Here is a 12,176-nt window from a genome sequence, read left to right as displayed (position 1 = left end):
TACCTTTTACATTTGTGATTTTATTTTTAAATCAACATTTTCATGCAAGTTCCATCTAGGGTTGCCAGGTGTTCAGTAAGGCCGTGATTATGGCCATCGCATGTGCACGTCGCCCGGCGACGTCACTGGATTGCTCAGCAGTTTCTGGTATAATTAGGCCTAAGGAACTAGACTGTCCTGTATTTGGACACTCTGTCCAGTAAACAATGAGTGGTAATACTGGACATGTGTGTGTCTAGTATTACCTCTCTGGACATAGTGTAGAAAAAGAGAGAACTGGCGCACAATCCAATGAAGTGGGTCCCAGGATTAAAGAAAATAATTTATTGAAAAAATTCCATTCAACAAACGGAGGAGAGCAACCTCCTACGCGTTTCGTGTACGGTTGTACACTTTATCAAGGAGTACTCCTTGATAAAGTGTACAACCGTACACGAAACGCGTAGGAGGTTGCTCTCCTCCGTTTGTTGGATGGAATTTTTTCAATAAATTATTTTCTTTAATCCTGGGACCCACTTCATTGGATTGTGCGCCAGTTCTCTCATTTTCTACAGTTGACTGCATCTACTCGGTTGCACATCCTGCAGGAACTTGGATCAGTGCAATATGTGAGTATTTTCATTCTGTTTGGAGGGGGACCGTCCCTATTGAGGAGTCACGGGGGTTCGTCGTTTGCCCCTACCTCAGGGATCATTTGGCCCCACAGAGATGGTTATTTTCTATCAGCCTGATTCCATTTTCTACAATCCTGTTGTGATCTAGCATTGGAGCGCAGTTGTCACTACACATTCTCTGGACATAGTGACCTGACCGACTTGGATGGCCGCAGGATTTCCCTGACTAGGGAGAGAGGGGGGCTGGGCAGCTTCCTCCATCCTGATTGCTGTTAGGTAATGCAGTCAATCAGGAGGAGGTGTCAAGAGTCTGGGGGTGGGACACGAAGAGGAGGAAACAGCATGGAGCGGAGAGGGTTGCATGTGTGTATCTCGAGTGCGTCACACCGTTCACAATTGTGTCCTGTATTTTTGGAGAAGACACCTGGCAATCCTAGTTTCATCCTGTGCAGTCAATGCTGCCACAAATAAAGTTAAGATCTTAAATAGCTGTATTTGTATTATACAGCATATCAGTGATAGATCATACTACAATAGCAATTGTGGCTGCAAGTAAATAGATAAAGTAATAAACATAATTTTAAAAAAGCATGACAAAGTTACCCTGAAAATATAAAATATGACATTTTACAAAGCACAGTTTGTATGGCATTTTGAGCAGCACCTTATGAATATATGCCTGATCCTAATGTAATTAACTGTCCTCCAAATATGTGTGTGTGTGTATATATATATATATATTTGTAAAGAATTGTGTTATAATATCCCCCAATGACCCAAGACATAAATCATTCTCCTTTAATGTTGCAAGCAACTGTATTCCGAGTTTAACGTAAAAGGTGGATCTTATCTTTAATTGACATTGCTTCCTTATTTGAGATCACCAAACTGATCTATCCAAGAACTAAAAAAAATGATATCATTAGTATGAGATATTTCAATGGGCTTAGACTTCGAGTAATGAATGGACTGTAAGATATTTACAAAGCACAGCAAACTATAACTATGTCCTATTAAAAACAATCTTCCAAATTCTGCAATCCCAGCAAGTACTTAAAATGCTTCCAAACAAATCGGTGGCAGTGTCATATTTGTGGCACAAATACTTCTGAATCATGCAGAACAAGCCCGCTAAAGTCACAGATCAATCACTAGCTATTGCTAAAAAGTTGTACTGTATTCTGTACTGATAATTTGCGTTTTTAATCAATATATAAATGCACAAGTTTTAATGGAGAAACATAACATTTTGTGACAATGAGCTCAAAGAGTGGCTCATTGTGCCTGCAAAATCCATGTACAGAATTGCGTACACTGTAAGCACTCTACAAGATTTTTTTGTTTTAATATTATGACCACAATTATTGGTTTGAGCAAATCCTTAATATGCTCATTTGCCAAATAATCTTGATATAGGTAGTAGAACCCTTAAAGTAGCAGTCCCTCTGAAAACTACTTGTTAAAAGCTTATCTGAATTGTGGGTTACTAATTATCTCCTTGGTCCCCTGACCTTTGGGGAAAGCCCGATTTCAGAGATATTTGTAGTTTGTCGTGCATGCTTTGACACAACCCCTCTCCCCCCCCAGCAGATGTGGCTGCAGTCCACGAATAGAAAGTCAAAACATTATCTCCTGATGACGCTGCAGCTTCAAACTGGCCGCAGGAGCAAACCCCCAGCCTGCAAAGCGATCGAGAACTGAGAGGTCCCCGGAGTTCAGGGAACCACATATCAACTCCAGGGAACTCCCCAGTTCAGGTAAGCTTTAAAACCAAAAACAAATATGCGAGCAGGTAGGCCGCTGCTTTAAAAACCACAAGCTTGGGGAAACAGAGAGATGGGTAGACTCGTGTCTGGATGTTTTGTCCAAATCTCTCACTGTCATAAGCAAAACAGGTACAGTAATATTAAATGTAATGTAGGAATTTTGATTACAATAGCATATGATCCACATGATACACTTTCTTTACAATACACCTAATACTTTTTTCAAGGTAATCATTTGGTAATGGCATTATAAGCACTTGCCTTTCATACACTGCCAGTAACAGAATGTGGTGTGGGGAAATTCATGTGCCAGTGGAATAGATTTGCTGGAATACGTTCTGACAAAATACTTGCAAATGTAGACAAGGAAATTTCATCTCTTTTAATCCTATTGAACTTTCAAATAACACAATTACCTGCTTGAAAATCACTGAGCATTAAACTCTATTATGGTGCTTTAATCCTCGGTGAGAATAAATATATGTTTATCCCCAGTCTTAGCTCAGTTTCTCATTTCACTTTTGGCAGAATGCACAGAAAAGCAAATGCATTGCTTCATATAAAAAAAAAAAAAAACTGATCTAGAAAACAAATGTAGTGATTATTGTACTGTAGGATTTATTACAAAGTATGAAGCTCATTGGAATTCCCTAAGGGACATTTTAAATAAGCATTGAGGTCTTCTCCTGTAAAACACTGATCCGAGGGAGGCAGGAGATCACGTAATATTTATGATCTTCTGGTACATATTCAGTTTTCCCATAATTTTCCCGATACCAAGTGTCTTAATATAAAAAGAATTCCATCAGGAATGTTGACTGTGATTCATGTAAGGCTTGTTGTTACAGATGTAGCAGGCATTATTAATCCCATTAACATGAATTTTAAGGAGAAATAGTGTGAAAATAACACGCGCAGGAAAGAGATAACTTGCGTTGCCTTTAGTTTTAATGGCACTAGCGTTAACGCATTACATTGCATTAACGGGAGTAATTACGCCTGTTACAGTCAAATACTGCATTTCTAGGATCATTTTTTTAATTCTCTGGGAATTAAGTAATTTAAGAATTGTATGATAATGAATGTGGTTTATCACGCACAATGTCCCTGCAATTCGTTTTTACTTGGAAGAATGGCTGAATTTTAAATTGATGGTGGGGTGGAATGCATTCAAGTTTTCATGGAATGTTATGAGGTCATGCTCTTTGTATGTACGTTAAATAGCAAATGTAAACCAGGACTTTTGTGTGGCAGGTACTGTAGACATGAGGAACCTGACGAAGCATTATTGCGAAACTACTTGTTCCCTGCCGGAGCCCATTGATTGAAGGACCCAGCCAGCCTGCTGACATCCGGTAAGACCTCCTCTTCCGGTCCCGCCGTCGGACGCGACCACGGGAGCTGTACTGGTGAGAGGAATATCACCGGACGATCAGGCTGATGCTGGGCTGTTTTAAAGCTGTACTGTGAGTGTTATTTTGACTTTGTTTTCTGTACCTAATAAATTCTATTTTGCTCACTCACCGAGTTCGGCCCTTTTCTTCCTATTTGGGCCCCCAGGGAGAGAAGCAACTCACGTACTGCCTCCACCAGGAGGGTGAGAAAGTTATTGTTTTTAGCAGCATTCCGTGAAGGAAAGACTGCGCATTAAACTCTGCTAACCAGCCCCATTATCCCCTTTTTACCTCAGACCAACAACAGGCTATATAAACACACCCTGTTAGTCATCCACATATAGCACATATTCTGCTTCTGTTCATAAAAAAACACACAATTCCATTTAAATTTTATTTAAGGATTTTATTTAAGGATTTTCTAATCTATTTTTAAGCTATTTTTTCATATATTTTTTCATATATTTATATATTTATATATTTTTACTTTTAATTACCAAGGTTCTTTAATTCCAAAGAGTTTTAAGCTATTTTAAAAATATATTTTTCATACATTTTCAATTCCAAAGTTCTTTTGGCTGTATTGTACCGTTCGATTACTAAAACACTAATACCGTGTTCCATATCTTCCTATCCTCTTATCTCTACGTTTGAGCAAAATCCCGTGCGCTGACCAACCCTCCACCTCCACTGTAGACATGTAATCTGTTTCTAATGTTGCCATAGACAGGTTTGCGTACTGTGCTATCTGTGTTTCCATCTCTAGGGAGTAGCTGTCCTGACAAATGAAATTGTGTGTTAATATGAAATGTATAAGTTGCATCATGGCTCTTGCGGTAGGTTTTTCTTCAGCTATTCTTTGCCTGCTGCTCTACCATCTTAATGGGGAATGTTGGGATAGAATGATTCCATATACATAGTAAAGCTGGGTAATTCTGGAACAGGGCCAATAGCAGCTAGGTTGATCAGAGCATTTTTATTGCCCTGAATGTAGCTATGCATTTTCTTTACTAGTGGCTTGAGAATGTTTACTGCCTAGCATGTGATGTTTTCTAATAGTGTGCCTTTTCCTGAGATAATTGGTCATCCTGGGTTTCCTTCTGTATGTATTTTAAACACTGAGTGCTCAGTTGAAAGTAGGAATATTGTAATGTATTGCAAGCGATAATGAGGAATGGCAGGTTGACAGTGGTGGGATTCAGAAATTTAAGCAACCGGCTCTCTCTCACCTTACCGCCCTTTTCATAGTGAAAAATCACCATCATCCACTCTCCCCGTCATCATCATCAGATTTCCCCCAGTCTCCCTCAGCATCCTCAGATCTCCTCCAGTCCCCCGCACATCTCCTCCAGTCCCCCTCATCAGCCTCAGATCTCCCCCAGTCCCCAATCAGCATCTTCAGATCTCCCATAGTCCCCCTCAGCATTATTAGATATCCCCCAGTCCCCCTCAGATCTCCCCCAGTGCCCCTCAGTATCTTCAGATCTCCCCCAGTCCCCCTCAGCAGCCTCAGATCTCCCACAGACCCACTCAGATCTCCCCCAGTCACCCTCAGATCTCCCAAAGTCCCCCTCAGCATCCTCCGATTCCCCCCAGTCCCCCTCAGATCTCCCCCAGTCCCCTCAGCATCATAAAATCTCCCCCAGTCGCCCTCCGCATCCTCAGATCTCCCCAGTCCCCCTCAGCATCCTCAGATCTCCCCCAGTCCCCCTCAGATCTCCCCCAGTCCCCTCAGCATCTTCAGATCTCCCCCAGTCCCCATCAGCATCCTCAGATCTCCCCAGTCCCCCTCAGCATCTTCAGATCTCCACCAGTCCCCATCAGCATCCTCAGATCTCCCCCAGTCCCCCTCAGATCTCCCCCAGTCCCCCTCAGCATCTTCAGATCTCCCCAGTCCCCTTCAGCATCCTCATATCTCCCCCAGTCCCCCTCAGATCTCCCCCAGTCCCCCTCAGATCTCCCCCAGTCCCCCTCAGATCTCCCCCAGTCCCACTCAGCATCTTCAGATCTCCCAAAGTCCCCCTCAGCATTCTCAGATCTCCCCAGTCCCCTCAGATCTCCCCCAGTCCCCCTCAGCATCCCCCCAGTCTCTCTTAGATCTCCCCCAGTCCCCCTTAGCATCATCAGATTTCCCCCAGTCTCCCTCAGCATCCTAAGATCTCCTCCAGTCCCCCTCACATCTCCTCCAGTCCCCCTCATCAGCCTCAGATCTCCCCCAGTCCCCATCAGCATCCTCAGATCTCCCATAGTCCCCCTCAGCATGATCAGATATCCCCCAGTACCCCTCAGATCTCCCCCAGTACCCCTCAGATCTCCCCCAGTGCCCCTCAGATCTCCCCCAGTGCCCCTCAGTATCTTCAGATTCCCCCCAGTCCTCCTCAGCATCTTCAGATCTTCCCCAGTCCCCCTCAGCAGCCTCAGATCTCCCACAGACCCACTCAGATCTCCCCCAGTCACCCTCAGATCTCCCAAAGTCCCCCTCAGCATCCTCCGATTCCCCCTAGTCTCCCTCATCATAAAATCTCCCCCAGTTGCCCTCAGCATCCTCAGATCTCCCCAGTCCCCCTCAGCATCCTCAGATGTCCCCCAGTCCCCCTAAGATCTCCCCCAGTCCCCTCAGCATCTTCAGATCTCCCCCAGTCCCCATCAGCATCCTCAGATCTCCCCAGTCCCCCTCAGCATCTTCAGATCTCCCCCAGTCCCCATCAGCATCCTCAGATCTCCCACAGTCCCCCTCAGATCTCCCCCAGTCCCCCTCAGCATCTTCAGATCTCCCTAGTTACCCTCAGCATCCTCAGATCTCCACAGTCCCCCTCAGCATCCTCAGATCTCCCCCAGTCCCCCTCAGATCTCTCCCAGTCCCACTCAGCATCTTCAGATCTCCCACAGTCCCCCTCAGCATTCTCAGATCTCCCCAGTCGCCCTCAGCATCCTCAGATCTCCCCAGTCCCCCTCAGCATCCTCAGATCTCTCCCAGTCCCCTCAGATATCCCCCAGTCCCCCTCAGCATCTCCCCCAGTCTCTCTTAGATCTCCCCCAGTCCCCCTCAGCATCTTCAGATCTCCCACACTCTCCTTCATCATCTGCAGATGTCCCCCAGCCCCCCTCAGCATCATCAAATCTCCCCCAATCCTCCTCAGCATCTTCATATCTCCACCAGTCCCCCTCAGCATCTTCAGATCTCCCACAGTCCCACTCAGATCTCCCAAAGTCCCCGTCGGCATCCTCAGATTCCCCCCAGCCCCCCTCATCATAAAATCTCCACCAGCCCCCCTCAGCATCTTCAGATCTCCCCAGTCCCCCTCAGCATCCTCCTATCTCCCCGAGTCCCCCTCAGATCTCCTCCAGTCCCCCTCAGCATCTTCAGATCTCCCCAGCCCCCCTCAGCATTCTCAGATCTCCCACAGCCCCCCTCAGATCTCCCCCAGTCTCTCTTAAATCACCCCCAGTCCCCCTCAGCATCTTCAGATCTCCCCCAGTCCCCCTCACATCTCCAGTCCCCCTCATCATCCTCGGATCTCCCACACTCCCCTTCATCATCCTCAGATCTCCCCCAGTCCCCCTCAGCATCTTCAGATCTCCCACAGTCCCCCTCAGAATCCTCAGATCTCCCCCAGTCCCCTTGGAGCATACCCTTGGATTATGTGAAGACTTTATCTCTTGTCAATTGAAAGTTGATTTGGACTGCTCTTTCTGATGAGCTTTCATACTCCACTAGTTTGTTTCTCCATCTTGTTAAAGATGAAGCCTACCACACTGATTCATCCATTTTCTGTACCACAGTAATATAAAAGATCTCCACTTTTGAGCTCAATGAGGCCTCATCTTTTCTTTTTACTTCACTTAAATGAACAATATCCCATTTAATATTTTCAAGCTAGTCTTCCAGGTCTTGCCGTGCTGCTTCACTGGAGACAGTCTGCCAGTTGTAGGTAGCCAGGTTGAGATTTGAATGACAGCTTTGGTTTAACCTCTTTAAAAAATTCTTCCTGAATACTGTTAATCCCAGCCTCTGGAAACTGAGTGACATTGTATATGTATATGTAATATATATATGTATATATGTAATATATATATATATATATATATATAAAATTAAAAAATGAATAGACAACTACACTTTCTCAACACCTATTCTCTTCTAGACCCTCTATAATCTGGCTTCCGCACTGCTCACTCTACTAAAACAGCCCTCACTAAAATAACCGACGACCTCCATGCTGACAAAGACAGAGGTCATTACACTCTGCTCATATTACTTGACCTCTCTGCAGCATTTGACACTGTGGACCACCCTCTTCTCCTCCACACTCTTGGTATTCGGAACAAAGCTCTATCCTGGACCTCCTCTTACCTCTCCCATCGTACTTTCAGTGTCTCTTTTGCCAACACCTCCTCCTCTTCTATCGATCTCTCTGTGGGGGTACCCCAGGGCTCTGTCCTGGGACCCCTTCTCTTCTCTCTTTGCACACTCTCTCTAGGTGACCTAATCACATCTTTTGGGTTTAAATATCACCTCTATGCTGACGACACACAAATTTACCTTTCAACTCCTGACCTTACACCTGCTATACAGACCACAGTTTCTGAATGTCTCTCTGGAATATCATCCTGGATGGCCATCCGCCGACTGAAACTCAACATGGCAATAACAGAGCTCCTCATTCTTCCCCCCAAACCTGGCCCTACTATCTCCTTCCACATTACTATTGGAAATACGATCATTCACCCAGTAGCCCAAGCACGCTGCCTAGGGGTCACACTCGACTCCTCTCACATTCATAACGTTTCTAAAACTTGTTGCTTTTTCCTCCGCAATATCACAAAGATACGCCCTTTCCTCTGTTACTCATCTGCTAAAACTCTGACTCAGGCCCTCATTCTCTCCCGTCTCGATTACTGCAACCTCCTGCTGTCCGGCCTCCCTGCTTCTCACCTGTCTCCCCTACAATCTATACTAAACGCTGCTGCCAGAATCACTCTACTCTTTCCTAAATCTGTCTGCGTGTCTCCCCTCATGAAATCCCTCTCCTGGCTTCCGATCAAATCCCGCATCACACACTCAATTCTCCTCCTCACTTTTAAAGCTTTACACTTCTCTTCCCCTCCTTACTTCTCAGCCTTAATTTCTCGCTATGCACCATCCCGACCCTTGTGTTCTTCTCAAGGATGCCTTCTTTCTACCCCCTTTGTATCTAAAGCCCTCTCCCACCTTAAACCTTTCTCACTGACTGCCCCACACCTCTGGAATGCCTTTCCCCTCAATGTCCGACTAGCACCCTCTCTATCCACCTTTAAGACCCACCTTAAGACACATTTGCTTAAAGAAGCATATGAATAGCACTCTGGATAATCCTGGACACATGATACATAAAGCTTGGCCCCCTGCAGACGCACTTACTAGAATTCCCTCCTACTGTCTCTATACGTTCTCCTACCTACCAATTAGATTGTAAGCTCCTCGGAGCAGGGACTCCTCTTCCTTAATGTTTCTCTTATGTCTGAAGCACTTATTCCCATGACCTGTTATTTATATTATTTGTTATTTATATGATTACAACATGTATTACTACTGTGAAGCGCTATGTATATTTATGGCGCTATATAAATAAAGACATACAATACAATACCGTTCTGTGGCTAACTCACTGCTTTTATTTGTGCGAGCTTTCAAGATACACTGATCTCTTCTTCCGGCGATGGTACATTGAATAAAGCAGGCAAGGATAAACTTAAAAACAGTGCATATACTGTAGGAATGTGTGTAGATATATATATATATATATATATATATATATATATATATATATATATATATATATATATCTACACACATACACACACACACTATACAATAATTTGAAAATATCATAGAATATCATATAAAATAGTAATAACACACTCATATAGAGAGTATTAGTTATTTATTTTCAATGGGGTAGATTATTTCTATGGTGTTAATGCAGCTTCTACTACAGATGTAGAAGATGTGCAGTATTGATCCCGCTCGTGTATTGCATGGTGAACCACGCGCCAGCAACATTGTTTTTGAATTAAGTATGTGCAGGGTGTTATCGCACCTGGTGGCATGTGGCAGCAAGTTCAATAACATCTGCTACATCTGTATATCTAAGACTTCCATAGTGCTTAATTTAAACAGACATTCTGGAAGACATGTTCAAGCAGACATGTGGCTACCACTGATTAGTATATACCATCATATATTCAAAGGACTGGAAGACCATGTCCTTTGGAGCTGCACAGCATCAACTTTAAAACGCAAGACGCCTCCCAGTCGCTTAGTAAATATGGCAGTAGTTTGAAGGTGTCTTGTGGCCCTCTAGTCTTCAAGTAAATCTCCCCCTTAATATTTTTCCTCTTTAATAACAAAAGTTCTTTAAACATTTTCCTTACGTTTGTAAAACCAAACAGCATGGACCCTGTTCTTATGTGACTGTTAATGTCACCTAACTGTTTGCAGCCTCTCACAATTTCACTAATATATAGAGAAATATAGAACACTGTTGAACAGGGTTTATTTATTTGAAATGACATACTGTATTATGTTATAATTGGAATTTATTACAAATACTCTTGAAATTTACCTTTCTTTGGTATCTACTGAAAAGAAGCAAAAATAGAAAATACACAGCAACGTTAAAAAAAAAAGGAGGGAATAACCATCTTTCACACCAACTCGTTATAATACTTGGACAAAGAAAGAACCAAGACCTAGCGTAAAAACAGGAGCAAAATGCACTCTACCTGAGTTACTGAAACAGACAGGAAGAGAAGAGGAGCGAAAGAGAGAGAGAGAAGAGGAGAGAAAGAGAGAAGAGGAGAGAAAGAGAGAAGAGGAGAGAAACAGAGAAGAGGAGAGAAACAGAGAAGAGGAGAGAGAGAGAGAGAGAGATAGAGAGTGCCTAATAAAGATGGCCAAAATTTTACAATAACACATTTGCTTCAATAGAAAAAGCTAAAAGTCTATGAAACCACAGGACACTATTCAAAGACAAACACAAGGAATAAAATATGTTTCCACACACCTTTAACCTACTTCTTCCCTGACTATTTAGCAGTAGTGCACAACAGGATAACGGTCTGTACTATCATATGAGAGGGATTATGTTGGTGAACCAACTTCTGTTTGCCAGTGAAAGCCACATGCAGAATTTCCAAATTTAACAAACACCAAGGTTCTATGCGCAGATTTTGTAAAATGCTTTACCTACATCTGCCTTCTAGGACATACGGTCATTTCAATTTTATTTTTCAGAAACTTTCCTGTCCCAAAATAAATGTAGAAGAAAAAGCCGTAGAAATAAACATTTTCCTAACAGGAACTATCTCCAGGGGCACATATTTATTGGTAGTTAATGTGTGAAAATCATGGTCTCTAGTAACGTGTTAATAAGAGAACAGAAGCCTGTGGCTTCAAGATCCTTCTTAAATCAGCAGGTATTATCCTGGTGCAATTGAAAGCTCAATGGGATATATATATATCAAGCAGTGAATATCAAACAGTATAGCTACTAAGCTCCAGTAAATGTAAAGTAGAATCATGCATGATAGTACAAAGGCATAAATGTGGCAATGACAAATATAACTGTTCCTACAGCACATTACATTTCAATTATTTTGCATCAATGTTATCATCCAATGTGGCTGAGGATAGAATTCTCTTACTAGAATATCCCTGGTGTGACTAAGCTGTTCTGCTCAAACCACATCACTATTATTGTACAATCATTTTTACACATTAGAAATTATTTTCAAACTCCAAACGCGCATACAGTAAATGTGCAAATTAAGTGTTTCTTTCACTACTTTATAATTATCTATGGTGGTCCTTGGTGCTCAAAATATATAACAATGTATAGGGAAAACTATGCAGAAACAATGCTAATGTTCAATTCAATGTATGATGATTTTACTTGCAATGTTATAACGAACATTATAGGCTAAAGTTGTTAAATTCCAGGCATTATTGAAATCCCTGCTCTCTGATTGGTTAAAATTCTGGGCATTATCCAATCAGTAATGGCCCAGAATTGTTGGCACTTTGCCAAGTTTTTCAGCCAATCAGCTTTCAGTTCTCATTCACAAAGAGTGAGATTTGCTCTTAGACAGGGGAGGTGATTGGACAGGAGGCAGCAGCAAGGCACTGACTCCTCCCCCACCCTGCCTGCAGCCAGGCACTGACTCCTCCCCCACCCTGCCTGCAGAGAGCTCCGCACAGGAGAGTGAGGGGAAAGGTTTGTGTGTCTGCTATGTGTTTTGTGGGTGTAAAGGGACCTGCAGAGTGTGTGTGTGTGTGTGTGTATGTGTGTGTTTTGTGTGTGTGTATAGAGGGGGCTGTATGTACAATTTCCTTTTAATAAACTTGCAGTAAAAGCATAAGA

At 43.1% G+C, this 12,176-nt stretch overlaps 1 protein-coding gene across 5 annotated transcripts in view; it reads right to left on the bottom strand.

Annotated features, from left to right (window-relative positions):
- The window catches only part of PPFIA2 (PPFI scaffold protein A2), a 401,131-nt gene that overhangs the window by 50,878 nt on the left and 338,077 nt on the right, over positions 1-12,176 (bottom strand). The window lies entirely within an intron of this gene.

This window comes from Ascaphus truei, chromosome 5 (genome assembly GCF_040206685.1).
Source record: "Ascaphus truei isolate aAscTru1 chromosome 5, aAscTru1.hap1, whole genome shotgun sequence".
NCBI lineage: Eukaryota > Metazoa > Chordata > Amphibia > Anura > Ascaphidae > Ascaphus > Ascaphus truei.
This window is presented reverse-complemented; position numbering and strand designations above follow the sequence as displayed.